The following is a 19,691-nucleotide window of genomic DNA, read 5'->3' as shown; positions in this document are numbered from 1 at the left end:
GAAATCTTAGGACCTGTCAAAGTCAGAATTATGGTACTGTAGCCAGAAGGTCAGATTTTTGAAATCTATACTTGTGGTTGTGCTCAGGAAACACTACAATTTTGACATGCTCAAACACAGTTTCTGCAGAAAAACAAACAAACAAACAAAAACAGATAGATTGGCTTCTAAAAACTCTTTGTTGCCAAAACCCAAGTTTAACTTTGGTGCAGTCCTGCTGACTGCAACAGACTTAAAATATACAAATGCTTCTTAATAACTGAGATATTAAAATAAAAATATTCAATAGATTTGAATTAAAATTCATTATAAAACTTCCTTTAATAAAAGGCTCTCAGTAAGATGGTTCTACTTTTTCCTTCGTTTCTTTTTATTGTTATTTTACATTACTTGAAATGGGATCTTCAAGTACTCTTTTAAATGGTTAGAAAGATTGTCGAGTTTCACTTAAACTTTTGTAAGTACCTTTAAAGCCTCCATTAAACAGCTATTTTTGTAATTTCGTACAGTACTACACTTCTCCAAATCACAAAAGAAATCACTGCCTCCTACACTGGCAGTAATAAAAAAGGCTTTGCATTTTGCAGACATTAGGGACTGATCTTTATAGCAACTCGTGGAGATGGGTATGCAAATATCCCCCTTTTTTATAACAGAGAACTGAAGCAAAGAAAAAGCTCACAGATAAAGCTTTTTTCAGGCCAAATTAATCAGGTGTTACCCACACCTACCAATAAAGTTACACTGACCTTTATATTAGTGTAAATGATGACAAAAGGATTTATATTGGGCAGCAGCTCATCAGTCCTTGTATCTTGCAGTTGAAAATGCTTTGTTGCTTGTCTGGCTCATCTGGGGAATTGGTGATGGAGATGAGATGAGAACCCTGCTTTCAGCTCCGTATTTGTCCCATCACTGTTTTCCTCAAGTCTAAGTAAAATTATTTTCTGTTTCCACTGATGGCAGCATTCCAGTGTATCTAAATGGTATCTTTCTCGGCAGAAACACTGAATAACTTCTTCTACAGAAAACTAAAATGGAACGTAAGTGCCCAGGGGAATCATAAACAGGAGGAGCTGCTCTAGGTTTTTATCTTAGCCAGCCATAAATGCGTATTAAAAGGTTTCTCCTCACCTATAAGCAGGCGAGAAACAACTTAAGTAGAGTAATTTAACAACTTGATCTACTACAAAATTGATGGAGCACTGTCAGAAGGATTATCAGGGAGGACAGATCATGTAGGTGTGATTTCATCAGCATGTTGTTGGCGAAGGCCTAGCACTAGGGTGAGACACAGCTCAAATTACGACATCTAAGTGTTGTCATAGACAGGCCCATACTTTTCACACTGGTTTCTTGGGACTTCTTTTTGTCACTCATGGGCCTCACACATGTCCACAGCAGATTATGTTCAAGTCTTTATACCTGTATGGCTTTCCACCACCCAGCAGTACCGTACAAAGTTAGCCATTTGCCATTGGTCTTCACTACAGGAGAAGTGGGAGGTGAGATATCTGCATCACACTTGGGTTAGAACTTGGCACAGAGGTTGAGCATAGGATTTGTGTGACCAAATGGTGGTTTGGTAATATAAAGAGTGTGGTTTATATTCCATTTTTTAATATAAGCTGAATGTTCTGGACTACGTTAATAACTGGTGGAGAGAAAAAGGCATGTTGAGTGCATGGAGTGTAGTGGACATCTGAAATAATGCAAATGAACCACATTGTAAAACTGTTTATTTCTCTCCAATAAATAGTGGAGAGAAATAATAGTATATAAATAATAGGTAATAAAGGTGCAGGGTAACAAATAAATAATAATTTGTAGGTTGACAGATTTGGATGTTTTTATTTGTGGTATTAAAGTTATGTTCTGGATGCAGGGATAGAGAAATGCCAGAAATTGTACCACACAAAAAGCGGAGCTAAAGCATAGTGATGTTTACTGTCAAACATCCCTTTGGAAGTAAGAAAGGTAAAGGAAGACTTGCAGAATGGCAAGGCTTTCCTGGCAAGACATTAAAAGAACTTCACATAAAATCTGAAGCTCATGTAGCAGTGAATAAATTAAACCATAATGCAAATAAAACATAAAGAATTCACATACAACAGCAGCATGAAATCGAGGACTGTATGAACAGTAATGGGAACAAGCATGACTGCATCCTCCAGAATCTGAAATTTTACCTTAAAGTTAGCAAACTCTTAGGAAAAAAAGTTATTTAAGCGATTGAAATTTCAAGACTGATTGCAGAGAAGATTTGTGGGCATGTATAGATTAAAACCTGTGTGTGTGCACTGATTCAGTTCTGAGAGATGCCCTGTTTGTATTATTTCTCTACTAATGGAAAACAGACTTCATCTATATGAGGCAACTGGATATTATTAATCCTACAGTACCCTAATCTGTATAAGGCAAACAAATATAGTTCATTTGTTGCAAATCTGGCATGTGACCACAAAAAGCCTCATTTCATTGATTTCTTCTGAATCTCTCATCCGGCAGTGATTTCCTGGCATCTTGTTCTCATTGGTATGACCAAAGACAGGCTGGGCGTATACCATCTGCAATGCTTATCCATGCTTTGCTAACCTACAATTTATATCGATTCAACCTATTTCCAAGGTTATCTTATGCCATTTAGTAGACCAACAGCTTTTAAATGAATTGAAGTAGCATGATAGGCCTGAATCAGCCACATGATGCTCCTAGCCAGATATTTGGGTATGACCTCAGAACAGATGCCAACGCTGCCTGATTATTTCTCCGTCAGGGTGTACTTCTGGTGTCTTGTCAGGTCAGCTTTGCATCTTATTTTGCCTTTGGAAAGGCATAGAGATTTGGGAGCTGATGATCTGATGCAGCGAAAGCTGCATGCCACTCTAATGTTGAAGGTTAAGTGCTGCTGCTCTGCTGGGTTATTGAAGGCTTGTTTAGTGCTCAGTGGAATGGAGCTTTTGTATTCTGTAACGAAAACCTGAATTACTAACAAGTGTTATAAAATTCCAGTTATTTGACAAGAAGGTATAACCAGAATGGTACTGAGAAGTTGGCTGTAATGTGGACTTTATATTAAAGGCTCTAAAATCTAGCTGGTGAATTTTGCTATCATAATCTGTTACCTCAGAAATTTGTTATTTTTTTTTCCTCTTACTTTGCTTTTTTTCTATCTCATCCCCTGTCATTCATTTCAAACTGTTGCTGCACAAAAAATGACATTCTCTACTCTTACGTCTGTGTGTTATATGCAGGGATACTCTTATTGTTTCTGAAATACCTCTTATTTCAAGTTCTACCCGTTTCCCCTCCTGCCATCCTCCTTTCTGTATACCACACACTGGCTGATATCTTAAACTCTTCAGATTTCCTTCTGCTCTTGTAATTTGTTCATTCCAAGTCTTTTGTCCAGTACTGTTAGACGGAACAGCCTCACAGTACACATTGAACTTCAGTTCTTTCACGTGGAATTAAAAATCTGCCAATTTAACTTACGATGACTTTGTCTATTGTACTTCTATCTTATGTAGTTTGTGTTCACTATGCTGTAAAAATTTAAGGCACTGACTGTTTCTTTCACTGACTTTATTTTTATTTATTTATATATATATATATATTTTTTTTTTGCAAGTTGTACAATGCTGTTAGTATGGAGTAATAATAATTATAAACATTAGTTCAATTGCTTCACTCTCCTTTTCTGTCTTTGGCAGCTGAGTAAATTTTGCACCCATGTGCATGGTGTTGTCTCCGTTGCAATGGTGCAGTTTGTTCTGATGCTCAGAGGGGATGGTGTACACGCTTGCAGCTCTTGCTGGTGCTAAGGACTATACTTGCTGTGCCGTCCTGATGCATATTCTCTGTTTTCTGTGCATTCCTGTTCAGCCCAGAAGAGACCTCTCTGTCAAAGACATCAATAAAATATAAACGGTTGAATGCCTTTTATTGAGGTTTTAATCAAAGCAGTCCACTAGACTGTTTCCAAGTAAGTGAAATTGGGAGATTGACAAGAGTGCAGCAGGGGCATGACCACAGCAATGCACTAATAGCTATAATTTCAAAACACTATTAAAGGAAATTACAGAAGACACAGTGGGCTAAATTAACCCTAGCTGCAACTGTTGTCTTTAACAGAGTTGCATGAGGTAGAATTTGGTGAATATAATCCTTTCTCTGCAATTAAACTACTTCTTTACATCTGCTATTCATAATGACGCACAGAAGCTGGCTGAAATAAACTGATTATAATACTCCAGTGTAGGGCAGACTTGTTAGAGAAAATTCAGATTGGCATTAGATATTTTGATTCATGAAAAACAAATTAATTGCTAAAGATAAAATGCATTTCAGAATAAAGTATGCAATTGCTACAAATGATTAAATAATTTTGGAAGCAGAGCAGACTGAATCAGTTATATTCAAATAAAAGCAAACAAAAACAAAAACAAAAGCTTGTAAAGCATAGTAGTAGCACAGAAGAAATATACTCACTTCCCTGCATTAGCTTGTGTTCACAAATGACATTACCAGGCAGAGAAACAATGTGGTTCCCTTACAGAAGCACTCCCTGTGCTGTCCGTGTGGCTATAGCTTATAAAAATCTATACAAACTCTCTTGGCTATCAGCAATTAGTATTGATAAAATTTTTGTTTGTTTGTTTGTTTGTTAAAAATGACTTTTATTGGAGCTGCAGGTTATATGTACTAATGAAGTTAGAGCCAAGATACTTTTAAAAGGAAAGAGTAAAAAGCTGAATCAACATATTGATGTACCTGCACCCTTATCAAAGTTTGACTGACTATGCTAGAATGATCATCCTCTAACTGATATGGTAGCATCGGTATAAAAGACAGTGTATGGATCAAGCCTACACACCAGGGAGTGAGGAGCCTCCTACAAGTTTAAAGACAGACCCCACTCCTTCAAGGCTGTAGCTCTGCTAGGTGCTGCTCCTGTTTCAGTTCACTTATAAACACTGAATCCAGCCCCCAGCATCATTTCACTGAGGTCACTTGAGGGAAAATTTGAATTATTCAGTATGTTTTTAAAAGTTTTTGAACTTCAAATGTTGAAGAGTTCAGTCTGTTCTATATAAAATACTGCATGACTTCAGAGAGCAATGTGGATTTTGCTCCTGGTCTCTGCCGCTGCCCATAAAGCATTCAGGCAAAGTTCTTGTAGTTGATGATGTCAGAAGTGTAATCCCTTGAGTGAATTATATATGTTTGTATTCATGCCAGGTCATCTTATTACCTGAGGGTTTACAGGCAGTCAGATTGCTTCCACCAGCTGACAAATTTTTGAAGCCTGAGCAGTAGTTTGCCTCAGTAGAACCCATATCTCAGGTAAGGGTAAACGAGTGGCATCATACTGGCATGAGAAGAGTACAGAAAGTTCAGGTCTGTTCCATCTGATCTTAACAAATGTTTGTGGCAATCTGTGCCCTTTTTCTTTCAGATGCTAACCAATGCTAACCCTTGTTAAAGCAGGTATAATTTTTCTGAGACAGAATCTTCCTGTCTGTTTTCAAAAATACTTAAGGAAATATTTCTCAAGCACTCTACTATGTAAATACAGCACTTTAGGCAGACTACTTAGAATTTCCTACCACTGTTGAGCTGTTCCCAATGTAAAAGGAAAAAGCACTTCATGGGATAAGGGGAAAGAAGTATGTTTGTTTGTGGTAAGGACCATTGTCTTTCTAGGGAAAGAACATAAATTGCAATTACCAATAATGCTAATTCAACATACACAGGAAAATGGGAGGAATGTCTTGAATTTCACTTTTCCATGACTTTCATTAATTTCAACATAAAATAACTTTGTAATAGAGTAAATAGATAGTCTTCCAGACTTGTTTTCTAGTCTAGTAGTAGTACAATTGGAGAAATTATGAAAGGATATTGCTCATCTGACTATTTATGTCTATTTTGTATTTACATCTGGCAATTAGCATACATTGGGGTGGCTGGCATCCCATCCGTTCAAGGCACGCAACATTTCAGGTTAAATATGTACACTTTCTGCTAAACTGGAATATCTTTATCTCATATGGTTCTTCCTAAGTCAGTAAGAAAAAAGCTTACTAAATATATAGGTTTTTTTATTTTGTTCTCATTTATGCTGTGGTTTTGCATGGCTTGGTTGAGTGAGGATGACACAGTTATTGGGGGAGACAGGCCAAAGGTCTGAGATTTGCAGTTGGTCAGATGTAGTCATTTCCCTGTCTTCTGAGTGGTAGTGCTCTCACGGAGATTTAACTTCTATAAAGTTAGGTCCTATGCATTGCTGAGCCTCTTCCCTTGGCTGACAGTTTCATTGTTCCAGAGGAACATAGCTGTCAGAGAAGGTCGTTGCTGCAAAGGGGTTGGCAGTCTCTCCAGTACCTAAGGGCATTCCCACAGAGAGTTTTGAAGACTGTGGCGATGACCTTCACCTGGACTCTGAAATCATGGGGGAGTTTGTGCAGAGCCCAGCATGCCAGGGCGATGTGTTCATAGGGGCTGGTGTTGCTAAGCAGACTGGCAGCTGCTTTTAGGAGCAGTGGGAGTTTTCTGCAATATATGTTTTTCATTCTTGGATACAATGAAATGCAGTAATCAAGCCTGGAGGTCATGCATGTGTTGATCATTGCTGCCAAATCTGTACTTGTAGATTCAATATGTTGTTCAGTACTTCGTGCAACAAAATGTTGATGTTTACCAGGGTGGCAGATTTTCCTCATTTCTCCTTTGTCTTTGTTGTGAGTGAAGAGGAAGCAGTAGTGGTTTGACAGGGTCAAGGAGTAGTTCCTACACGCTGTGCATCCTCTGCATCCCTGGGATACACAGTATGCATGGGGACTGAGCTTTGTGTGCTCCCCACTTTGCTCATATGGTGGCAGTTGCTGACCAGATGATTAAGAACGTCCTGTTAAGAACACCAATTCCAATCTAGCTCTTTTCATAGCTGTGTAACTAAGGAACAGCAATCCTTCTGTAGTCTGATTCCTTTCCCTGCTTTACACAGTGTTTTCTTTGGCCTTTAATTTGCTTGAAAATAGCAACAAACAAGTATTTCCATTGAACTAATTGGTGCTTTGAACAAAAATGTGCCTATCCCTTTTCTAAATATAAAAAGAAGAGACTTGATGCTCACAAGCGTGTCTGACAGACTGACTATTCTGTACAAGCAGGTTTTGTGTCACACTCTTGAAATATTTTTACATAGAGCAGCTAACAAGACCTTGAAGGATTATTCAAAATCATGTTTCTGTTGAGCATGTGTTGCTGCACACAGGCAGTGACAAAAAGGAACAAAGTCCAGTATTACCTCCACTAGTGTTACTGTAGCATTTTGAGGATGTTGCTGTACTGGCTTATGTTGGGGGCAATAAGCAAATCAGTTATTATTTATTGTTTGTGCACCTTAATGACATTTATAGGCAACCTGATAACCCTTCCTTCGTCATACGTGTTAAAAATCAGACGAAATAAGTTTTGGGTAAGATCTCTGGTCAGAAAAAGCTTGGAACTTAGAAGCAGGGAATCTGTTTCCTGCTGCCATACTCAGCAAACCACCTTGCTACTTTAAGCACTTAACCACAGCACTTATGTGCAAAGTGTCACAACCTTTGGGACTCTCTCTAGGCAATGGAGAGAGACTGCTACTAGTCTCTGTTTGGAGGGCAGTTTAGTCTTTCAAGGAGTTGAATCTCCTCTGAAAGTGTCTGCCTTTCCTCAGAAAAAAAGGAGTCAAACAACAGTTAAGCTTATGTGAGAGAAATCCGGGCTCCCACATATTGGTAAGAAAACATTCAAGACATGCCAAAGTCTGTCATTTTCTTTCTGAAAGAAGAGAATGCTAAGCATGCCCGAGAGAATAGGCATGCACATAAGCATGCACATACCCTCACACTGTATGCCAGAGGTGCTGTGTATTGCAGGACAGGTCCAAATGTGAAACAGAGGTAGATGGTTTGTACCTCTTTCCAATATTAGCTTCAATGAATTTATTCTGCAATTCATCCATCAGAAGCAAAGCAATTAGAATGCGTAAGTATGGCAGAAAAATTTTATTCTTTTTTCATCATATTTTTCTTGTGCTTATACCAGTTGCTATTAAATTATTCGATTTGAAGATCATGAATCCTCCTTGTGCTGTACAGAGCTTACAGTTTATAAGGACATCTTCATGCATCAGTAGAAGAATTAAGGAATGCTCAGTTTTGTGTGTTGATTTTCTACACTAGCCAGTCCCGACTTAAAAAATGCAATCTATCATCATTGGTTCAAATAGTTCCTTCATCTTTTCTAGTAAGTGTAAACAATGTTGTCATCCCCTCCAGAATAAAAATCTTTTTTTGGTATATGAGGGCAATTTTGGTTTAGTAATTTGCTTGAAGGAAAGCCATGATTGAATGAGAGTAGATACATGTCTATTACAGCAGTAGGAGCCTACTTTACTCACTCTTTCTCTCCCTTTTTCCAGAGATAATACAAGGAATTGCATTGGCTACATTTCTCCTCACCTGTAGCAAGGTAGCTCTAAACAAGTCAGAGTCCCATAACGGCCCCATATTCTGCTGAGGACTGGAATGGGCAGCCTACAAATGGAGGTAAAGGGAATTGCCCTGGTTCCATAGGGGCTGGTCAGACTGGCAGACTTCACCCATGATCAATCTTTTCCAAAAGGTGAAGGAAAGTCCATTATCCTGATGGGGCAGTACAGTTGTCCAGAACAAGTCTTCCAACAGTGAAAGTAACTTCTCTTAGTTCTCTGGTGCTACAGAGCCATATTGGCCATTTTTATTTCCCGTTTCTCTGTATTTGATTATACGTTTGTTTTTTTTTTGTTTGTTTGTTTGTTTTTTTTTGTTTGTTTGTTTTTTTTTTGTTTTGTTTTGTTTTGTTTTTATTTTAACATAAATGGAAACTCAGGAAGGAGTACAAGATTCAGCTTGTGTAGATAGGATGAACGTAACTGCTATACATATAATTTTACCGAATTTACAGATCTGTCAGATCCTCTTCTCACGAGACAGTATTTCTAAGTGAGGTCTAGCAGAGGTTGTCTATGGTGATGTTAAAACACACAAATGCACGGTATTTTGCTTGTAAACTAGTTAGTCTGACGGGGAAGCTTCTAGGGCTCCTCCCCGGTTTAATTCAATACAAGAATGTGTTTGTGAAAACAAACTATTATAAAACCTAGATTAAAAAGTTTATATTTAATCTGCTAGAATTTCTTAATACTATATATATATATAAACTGATGAAATGTATTGTTTATCAGTATAGAAGAAATTGAACTGGAATAGGCAGCTGGTAGAGTCTTCTTCATTGTTAAATATCAATGCATTAAAGAGAAATGAAGTCTGAGATACGAATCAAAACATAATTTTAATACTAATTATTGCCTGTATTACTAATTAAAAGGTATTAAAAGTGTTGCAGGCAACATTTTTTCCTTCGATCTGTTAATACACCATGAATATATTTTGGAAAACAGGACCATGGAACTAATAAAATTGAGCCAGAACACAGCTGTGTGTTATAGCAGTTATCAAAGTCACCTCATCACATTTGCTACCATATTATATTTCTACTGCATTCTCTTGGCTTCTCTTTACTTAGAAAAGTAAAGCTTGGAGACAATTAACTACAGCTACTGAGGAGTTCAACAGGAAACCCAGAAGAGTAATAAAACTGTTTTTAAGCCAATAGCTTAAAGGAAACAGCTGTGCAAGAACAATGACTTTTGAAACGCAGTGTATCTTGACAGAAGCTCCGATCCCGTATATTTCAGCCTTGTTCATTTGTCAACATAAAGGCAAGATAAAGTCTTGTGGGATTAAGTAAACTCCATAGCTAAAAATACAGTTTGACACTTCTTGTAGACATATGACAAGTCTACACAAAGAATATATTGGTATTCTTTTCAGCTGTAAAAGAGTATGTTTCTAAGAGAGGGTGAATACTGTTATTGAATTTAGATTGAAGCAGTGTACCATTAGTACCTTCAAATATTTTTAACCAGATGTTGTTAAATTTTTCTTCTTCTGGAGCTTTACAAATACAGATGGTAAGGAAGTCATGCATGAAATATTTTTAAATAGAACCTTTAATTAATATTTAGAAACTATTTTGCTGTTGATATAATTTCTAAAACTGTTTATTTAATTTCTTAAACTGTGTACCATAATTAGAATTGAGTAATTTTCCTAATTTTGTTCAGTGTTGGGTGAATAACGGACTGGTATCTTTTTAAGAATTCTGTATTTCATGTGTACTTTGCAGCAATGTTGTAGCATAGCTGCTCCTAAATTGACCATACCTTCCATGCTGATGCTAACTGTGCTATATGCATAACATATTGTTCACAAGGAACAGGTGACAGACACCAGGAGTATAGGATCTGTAATTTACTTCAAACAGCTCTGGTGAGAGTGTAATAAACTGTGACAGGAAAGTCTGACTGTCTTGTGATGCACAAGAATTTAAAAAGAACAGCAAAGTCTTTGGGATGAACTTTGTTCTTTTTTAGGTGGGTATAAAACAATGATCCTCCTTGCCATACATTCACATTGATGCGCTTGCCCATAAGTGACCAGCTGTGTAATGGAGAGCAGAAGTTAGCCTTTTCATCCTTTTTCACAGTGACTTTCCACTGATTCTGGCAAGACAAAACTCCTGAGTCAGAGCTGCTGTTATCCTTCAGAAGCGTGCAGAAGATATTTGGGGATCCCTTGTGAATCATAAAATCATAAAGGTGAACCACACCTTTGGTTTGGCGAACACATTTCTATTGCCATGTATGAAACAGTTATTTCTTCCATGTCAAACATCACAAGGTTAACTTTGCAAAGGGCAGTTCAATAGAAATATATTCAACTTTTCATGTATGGGGTTTCTGTGGGAAGTGTTCTCATACAAGCTCAACATCCAGTAGGTACCTTGATGGTTTCAGGCCATACTTCTGTTATGTGCCATATTTGTAGCATCTTGTCATTAGCATCCCAACCAATGGAATAAAAGAACTGTCTTTGGCAAGGCATAACTGCGCTTTACCAATCCAGATGTGTAAGCCCCACTGCTTCTAGAGGAATTAAGTATCTTAATTCTAGAGGAATTAAGGAATTAAGTGAGAAGTAGATATTTATAGCTGGAGCTGCAGTTGTTGCAGGTCACACCCTTTGCCTGGCTGATCCATGGCAAATTGATATAATGAAGATGGCTTGAGGAGAAGGGGAAACAATATAATTTTTATATTAAGTATATACGTTATATATCATATATTTTATATATTAAAATATATATATTATTTGTATTCTGAATCAGAACCTGAAAAGTTTTAGGACGAGAAAGACAAACATGGTTTAAAGCTCTTACTATCTGCTTTTGACCAAGTCTCAGCCCAGGGATCTGGGCCAAGATGTACTGTTACCTTAGAAACTTATTTAAAATGCAAGCCACATTCAATTGTTTTTCACACGGAAAAGACACATCATCTGTCTGCAAAGACAACTCCAGAAAAAAATAAAGCTTTTCCAAAATTTGCCCATAACTTGACATTTACTGTGACAAAAATATGCTGAAATCTCCAGTATAGCAAACAGGCACAGCTGTCTGAGCAAGTTTGTTTGAACTTAGCTGGAGTTAAATGGGTTTTGTTCATTTGCTTTCCTTACCATTTCTGTGTGGTTGGTCCCGTTTATCTAGTTATTTTTTGAATCCTTCAGCAGCTACAAAGCAGCATGTACTTATTGCCATTCCAAACAAAAGTGTGGAAATGAGCATGGCCATGGCTATGCAGAACTTTCTGAAGTGGCCTCTTCTTGCCTTTTTCTACCATCCTTCAGCTGGAGATTGCCAGGGTCATCAGAATGGCTCACATGAATCCTCTCCATCCATTTTAGTGCAAAGTTGTCTGGCTTAAAATACTGCCAAAGGCTTCACTATTTTGATCTGTCAAAGCTAACTACAGATTTTAAATTCCCTGCCTTTATTCATAAATGAAAAAGGTCACAAAACAATATAAGCCCTAGGAATCTGCTGCTATTCGTGTTCCAATTGACAGCTTAATCTATTGCTAATCATTGTGCCATGATATTTATTGGTGGATTTCTAATTTATAGTGCAATTAATGAGAATGGAGTGTAGTCAGAAGCCACAGGACTTATTTAGAAGCAGGAATTTTGTCATTATCATGCTACTAACGAGAAAGGAAAAATGTTTTGCAAATGACTTATCTATAAAACTTCTATAAAATTGCTAAAACAATTATCAGTAATGGATTTTCTCTGAAGTGAAACACATTTGTACAATACATGCTAGAAAAAAAATACTGCAAAAATTAGACAGAAACTTCTTTGATATAAAAAAAAAGAAAAAAAAAAAAGTGAAAGAAGATAGAGGACCAAAAGAGGTGATGTGGAATTTCATTCATTTCTGTTCAGGATCTCTCACTCAAAATTTAGATTTAAAAAACTCACACTCAAATAGTTAAGCAACAGTTACAAACCTGAAAATGAGCACAGGCAAAATGTATTTTAACAGTGTATCAATATTTTCACACCACAATAGGAGCACTCTTAAAGTATTTGGTAAGAGAAACTATATATATGCTGTCTGTGCTTCTTGTGCGTTCGGCTGTAAAATAGTATGGATGTGTACCTACTGTATATTTAGGATGTCGTATAAGAATTTGGGCACATAAATGCCTTTCATAAATATCACCTTTCATAATATCATTTTCAGTGCTCAAATAATAACTCTTGTGGTGTTATAACTTTAAAACACGTATGTAAATATGCCGTACTTGTTTCTCTTTGATATGCACTGAAACCTGATGTTAATTCTTCCCTTTGAAATAGTTCATTCTTTGCTTTTGTAACACTTCTGTAGCAGCATAGTGTCTTCTGCCTCTGTTTCATTTTCCTTTCTAGAAGTGCTTTCTCACATCTTTATGTTTCCTCACGTTAATTATTTTGTTAGTAATAATTACATTGGAGCTGTGACAATGTGGAGGCAGTGCAGATTACCAGAAAGTTGGCATATTTTGTGTGTTCATGCTGACTCCCAAAGAACAATCTTCTGGACCACTTTGTTCTACCAGAATGGTTAAAATGGATAAAATCCCTCTGGAGTGGTAGAGGACAAAATTAATCCCTGAGTTTATGAAAAGAAAAAAAAAATGTGGCCCTTGGGATCATTTATTGTTTATTAGATAATGTTATTTCACAATAGGAACGGGAAAGTAACCAACAAGACCAGCATGAAGAAGGCATGCTGTTGGGAGGCAGATGGCAAGCAGGGAGTGAAGGGTCATTGAGTAAGAGAGCAGTAGATAGACCAGTATAAGAGACTTCCCGACCTTACAGACTGGGCCAAGAGCTTGAGGTAGCACTGTTGACTCTGCATTTGACTTTGCAGGCTGCTGCTAGTACAACAGACTTTGTGGAACTGGGAACTGAGTTCATTTTTCGGGCTAGTGGTCTCTGCCAGTCTGATCTTAAGAGTGCTCTGTTCAGGGCAGAAAGACATATGCATATGGAGTATTTAGTCCTATGTTTATGCATAAGATGCATGCATAGACAAAAATGCATGCAAAAATGGAAAACAAAAAATGCAAATGTGCACTTCATTTAGGTATAAACTTATTTTCTTGTAGTAGCAAAAGAATAGTGAATATCACTTTTTAGTGCACTGTTAAAATTTCTCTATTAAAAATAAACTGCTGTTTAACATGATTTTACAAATTCTAATCCCTCATTTGTTTCTTGAAAAGCCTGCATCCCCCTTTTCTGCTTGCAAGAGGGCTTAATTAAAGTATCTTCATGATACAGGAAATCAAACAGTCATTTGCTGTTTGTGTGCTACATTGGTTTTTATACTGAAACACCTAGGAAATTATCATTTTACTGATCATTTTTATCAATTCTACGCATCGCATCAAAAGTAACAGCTCCAAGTATGTCTTGTTTATCATTTGTAGTTGCCAGGATGTTTTTGTTTATTATGTCATCAAAACTGGAAAAATAATTTTGCTATAAATGGCAGAAATATTATTTTCAAATATAGACTGTGGATGTTGTGTTGTGATTAAAGAGCTGAGACTGAAAAATGTGATTCTGCAATCAGTCCTCCCCTTGCCTGATCACTGACTTGCTAGCAAATTCTGTGCAGCTGAGCTCCACCACAACCGCTCTTCCACTCCCCCTCCTCAAAGGGAAAGGGGGAGAAAATATGATGAAAAGGGCTCAACAGTTGAGGTAAGGACAGGGAGATCGCTCAACAATCACTGTCATGGGCAAAACAGACAGCATAGGGAGATTAATAAAACGTTACTTACTAAAATATTACTAACAAGCTAGAGAAGTGAGAAACAAACAAAGAGAGTAAAATAAAACTCATTCCACCCTCTTCTATCTTCTTCCCCTGAGTGGCACAGGGGTACAAGGAGTGGTGGCTGCGGTCAGCCATAATGCTTTATCTCTGTTGCTCCTTCACAGTCCCTCTCTGCCCCTGCTCCCTGTGGGGTCCCTCCCACGGGATGCCGTCCTTCCCGAACTGAGCCTGCGGGGGCTGCCCAAAGACAATATGGATCCTTCAATATGGCTCTGTACCACAGGGCCCATCCCCCAGGAGCAAACTGCTCCAGCACGGGTCCCCCACGGGTGGGCAGCAGCTCCCCCCAGACCCCCTGCTCCTGCGTGGGCTCCTCTCCACAGGCTGCAGCTCTGGCCTGGGGCCTGCTCCTGCGGGGGCTCTCCATGGGCCGCAGCCTCCTCCAGGCCACATCCACCTGCTCCAGTGGGGGCTCCTCCACGGGCTGCAGCGTGGAGATCTGCTCCGTGTGGGACCCATGGGCTGCAGGGGGACAGCCTGCTCCACCAGGGGCCTCTCCACAGGCTGCAGGGGAACTGCTGCGGTGTGCCTGGAGCACCTCCTGCCCCCTTCTGCATTGACCTTGGGGGCTGCAGGGCTGCTTCTCTCACATTTTCTCACTCATGTTGCACAGCAGTTTTATTCCCTTGTCATCTGAAGCTGGCCCTTATCTACCATGGGGCAGCTGCTGGGCTCTGCTCACAGAGGCCACTCCTGCAGCCCCCCACTACCAAACCCCTGCCATGTAAACCCAATATACGTGATTCAACTGTTGTTCAAATTTACATTGCACATTACTGGAACCCAGAAGTTTCATGGTTACTGTAAAGACACTATGTGGGAGGTATTTGGCTCAATGAACCTGTGGTCGCCAGTGTTAATCACCTTCTCATTCATAGTCCTAATACAGAAGAAACCCCAGTGAGTCAACATTTGATAGATCATTAATCAGAGCAAAGCCAGAAAACTCGAGGTTCTTCTCATGTTAAGCTAAATTTAATTGCTATCTGCTGAATACAGGATTACAACAAAAATTAACTTTGTAGCCTATTATTGTACTGAAAAACTCATGAAAATTCACATCGTGAATCAGTTTAAATTTATTGAATTTCATTTGTAAATGAAGATAGTCAGGGTACAGCCTAAATCTAAACCCATATGTGATAAAACCATCATAAGAATCACTAGGATGTGTGATGGATAGATGTCAGGCCTGTGTCTTAAGAACAAAAACTGTGCCTTGTGGTACTACATCAAAATTAACATGCCTGCCTTTCAGGAAGCCAGGACATTTTAGATTAGCTGCCTGTGAATCAAAGCTATGTACATGCAGATAGCACCATGGTGCACTAAGAGGAAGACATGGTGGCTTGTATTGATGCCAGCTTGGAGATTGCTTTGCTGCATTCCTTTGTGTGGGATAAAGATGCTCAAAGATTCTCATAAAGTCTCTCTGTATATTTATCAAATGAGACTGTAAAGCTTATGAATTACTGAGCAATTATTCCATTGTTTCTCCAGCAGACATAGAAGAGGTTTACCTGACAGCTCTGGATTCTGTGTATTTTTAAGATATCTTCACTTATCCAGAAAGTGAGAAGTCCAGAGATTACTCTAATAAAGAGTGCTTGTATAATTAAGAACCTTAGATAGTACCTATTTTCTGCTGACTTCTCAAGCTCATGATAAAACTAGGGTCTTAGACTTGAACTTTCTGCTCCCAGAAGCTCTGTCTTCAGTCTGTCTTGACTTGATTCTTGTTTTGTGCATTAATCTCATGTATTATGTGAAGAGATGTTCAGATTGTCTTTTGAACGCTTCAGGAACTGATGGTGGGCCTGAGATGTCCTAGGTAGTATTCCAATATATCTTTTAAAGCAGTAGCTTCCTGTGATCTAGGGTTAATCTACCTGTCAGCTTCAACCTTCATTTCTATTGAAGGAAATGTAAGCACATACTTTTAAGCTCTGAACCAGTTCTCCATTCTTTTGCAACTATATGTAAGTGTGACTTTTCAGAGAGCTTATTTCAACCTTGTGCAATCATTTTTATAGTATTATATCATTTCCACATTTCTCCGACTTCCATCGAGGTCATTCTTTTTTTTAGAACTTATTGTTTCAGTGAAGTCTGAGTGGCTATTTTCTTGGTGCATTTTCCCATCAAAATCATCATATTTTTTCAAAGCTGATAAAGGTCTCTATTAAACCATGGTTTTCTTTGAATAGGATTCAGGAGGTACAATTACAAATTAAAAATTCACATATATGCTCTGTTTTTTCATGAGAAATTCTTCATGCTACACCTAAGGTCATACCAATTGTGGCTAATTTATAACTGTAATCATACCATTCTTCTTCTGTTATAAAACATTTTTTCTGATATTCACAGAGGAGTTGCATTTTTAATAGAAAAATAGTATAGATATTACTATTTTACAAGCATACATAGATTTATGTTTATATGTTTATATAAATGAACCTAAAAAACTCTTCCAATTTTTCAGCCAACCAAAATGGACATTTTCTTAAGGTTCCTATTTATGTGTCAAGATAAATCAGGGAATACATATTCCAGCTATATGCATTATATGCAGGCAGAGCACTAACAGTTATATTTGTCATTTGCCCTTGAAGATTTACCACATTAACTGCTAGATAGTAGTCAAGTCAGCAGTATGCCACCTAGGTCAATATGTACATAGGTTAAAGTGCAAGTACATCAGTACTTGCTTAGTTTTTCCATGAACTATCTTTCAAGCTGGAGGTGGAATGGAGTTGTCAAGTACAATGTCACAGTGCACTCATATAATCAGGATACTCAGTCCTGGGCTGAGTAATTTTATTATTTTTTATTATTATTATTTATTTTTTTCTGAGCAAGGACTTATGATCAACAATAGGAACTCCAAGGTGTTGAAACTGAAGTTTCTGAGGAACTGGTTTAAAGATGACCCATCTTTGACAAGGCAGATACTTTACTTTAGTAAAGTATAAGGTCTATATTTGGAGTAGAGATAATATAACTTAAATATGTAAATGATCTGTAAACATGTATTTACTTTACCTAGTATTACAGTAGTGGATATTCCATAAATACAGAATCTTTATCTATTCCCAGATAAAGTGAGTTTGTTGTCTTATTCCCCTTGAAAAAATACAATTGTTTGAGAACCCTAATAATTTAAATAATTTTCTGCTTTCTATTTGCAATTATAGGACACAGATTTTTATAAGTTCTTTTCTTTCTGCTTAGTCAGTGTAGACATTTTTATTTCCTTAATAAAGAGAAAAAATCTAGAATGTACTAAGACACTATGATTTGGGCTCCAGAGGGAAGTCTTAAATTTTCCTAAATTATAGTGCTTCACTCCGTGTGCTAAGAGAGCAGGGCAAAGAGCTGGAGTCCAGCCAAATGGTCTCTTCGGAAAAGCCAAAATGACAGTGCTACAGGGTTATGTTAATATCATAAGGGAAACATATATAAATATAGGTAGGATAAATGAAATAAAGGTGATTTTAAATTATACTTTACAGCTAATTCAAGCATGCAAATATAATCTACATTCAATTTCCTGAGAACTCCGAGGGAAAAAGTGGAATCACTTCATCCAGAAGAAATGACCACCTGATCTGGCTGAAGAAAAAGAGTGACTTAATGAAACAGTGAGAAGAGAAGGAATAAATATAATACTTACAACTAACATTTAATATTAGTTAGAAGCAAAAGGTCAAAGCTTATGGAAAGAGAAAGCAGTTCTGTTATTCTCCAAGGCATTAAGCTAAATGTAAAAGAGCTTACCAGCATCATTGGAAGCTGCTTACCAACATTGCTAGTACAGAATTTTGAAATGATTGGAAAACATTCATTATTATTTTGCAAAGAAAGAAGGAATTTGAGATACTTATTATAAACCTTTCAGAAGTTATGGAATGAGAAATGGACAAAGCCAAGAAAGATGTTGAGAAGTCAACTGCTTTTCAATTAAATACCAGCTAGGCAATTTCCAACAGAAGGTGCACAATCTTATGCAAAACACTGATTAAAATGCTTAATCAAGTAAGCTAAGATGACAAACAAGACCAGCTGTAGAGCAAAGATTGTACTATATCAGCTGTGCACACAGTATGGTTCAGGTTTGAGAACTATCCACATAAAAGTAATAATTGACCAAAAAAATTGTTGTTCAAAAGGAAATCTGATAAAAAAAATATGCTTTACACCATGTTGATAAAGTAGCATTTTTTAATTTGTAACATCTGAACTAAAAAAGCAACTTTCCCTTTCATGTAAAGTTGATATCCTTGAGATTTTTCTCCTTTGTTCTTTTTTAAAGAATATGTTGCTCTACAGTGTGCCTTATGAATATAAATAAGGAAAAAGTACATTTTAATGAGTGACCATTAGTTGAATTCATATGGGTTTGTGTGTAGAGAGGGGGTAAAGAATAAGCATGTCAAACAAATGGCAAGTAACTGTGCAACCATGATCTAATATTATTTGCTTTCTTCTAAATGATATCAATCCTGCTTCCCCATGGGATGAACATTTGCAGATGGATAGCTATGCCTTTGATGTCAAGAAAAAAAAGTGTTGATTCTTTTTATATAAGAGAAATTCATTTTCAAATGAAAGTATAGCATGGACACAGACTTTATGATATAGAAGGCTGAGTAACAACCGTATGTTGAGGGTTGTGCTCTCAAATATGCTGAAGCAGTGGAACAAACTTCCTTCCCTTCTCTTTGAATATTCTGTTTGGTGAGAGGTTCTGACACTCTTTCACTCATTATTGAACTAAAACAACAGAAATACAAAGGTCTGCCTATGCTCAGGTAACAGCATTTTGGTTAAAAACTACTATTTTCTATAGCCAAGGGGAAGCAAGAAAACAATATTACTAACAATCATTTCTAGCCATCCTTGACTTCCCAGCCTGCAAAATCAGTTCTCTACTTACTGTCAAACTGGCTATGAAACATCTTTCAGTGCCAGTCCAGAAGGAAGTGTAAAATCCTGTTTCTAGGTTTGCCTGAAATTTCTCCCAGCTCTCATCTTGCTGTGCCTCCTTTTCCAAAATAAACTCTAGCAACCCAACTAATATTTAAGAATTATTTATAAACCATTTTCTCGTGTGTCTTCAGTTTTCTTTCCCCTCACCAAAAAATAGGTATCTGAAACATTTTTGGTTCATGTTTGCCCACCATCTTTTCCCCTTTGCTGTTTATTGTACAAAAAGATGTCAAGATTCACTATTGCCAAAAATTGTAATATTTTGTCTTGAATCCTCAATAGCAGGATTTGTATCTAAAAGCCTGAGCTTG

General features: G+C 37.4%; 1 protein-coding gene across 4 annotated transcripts in view; it reads left to right on the top strand.

Annotated features, from left to right (window-relative positions):
- Window positions 1-19,691, top strand: part of TMEM117 (transmembrane protein 117) — a 212,957-nt gene that overhangs the window by 106,873 nt on the left and 86,393 nt on the right. The window lies entirely within an intron of this gene.

Source organism: Netta rufina, assembly GCF_964035555.1.
Source record: "Netta rufina genome assembly, chromosome: 1".
NCBI classification, from domain to species: Eukaryota; Metazoa; Chordata; class Aves; order Anseriformes; family Anatidae; genus Netta; species Netta rufina.
This window is presented reverse-complemented; position numbering and strand designations above follow the sequence as displayed.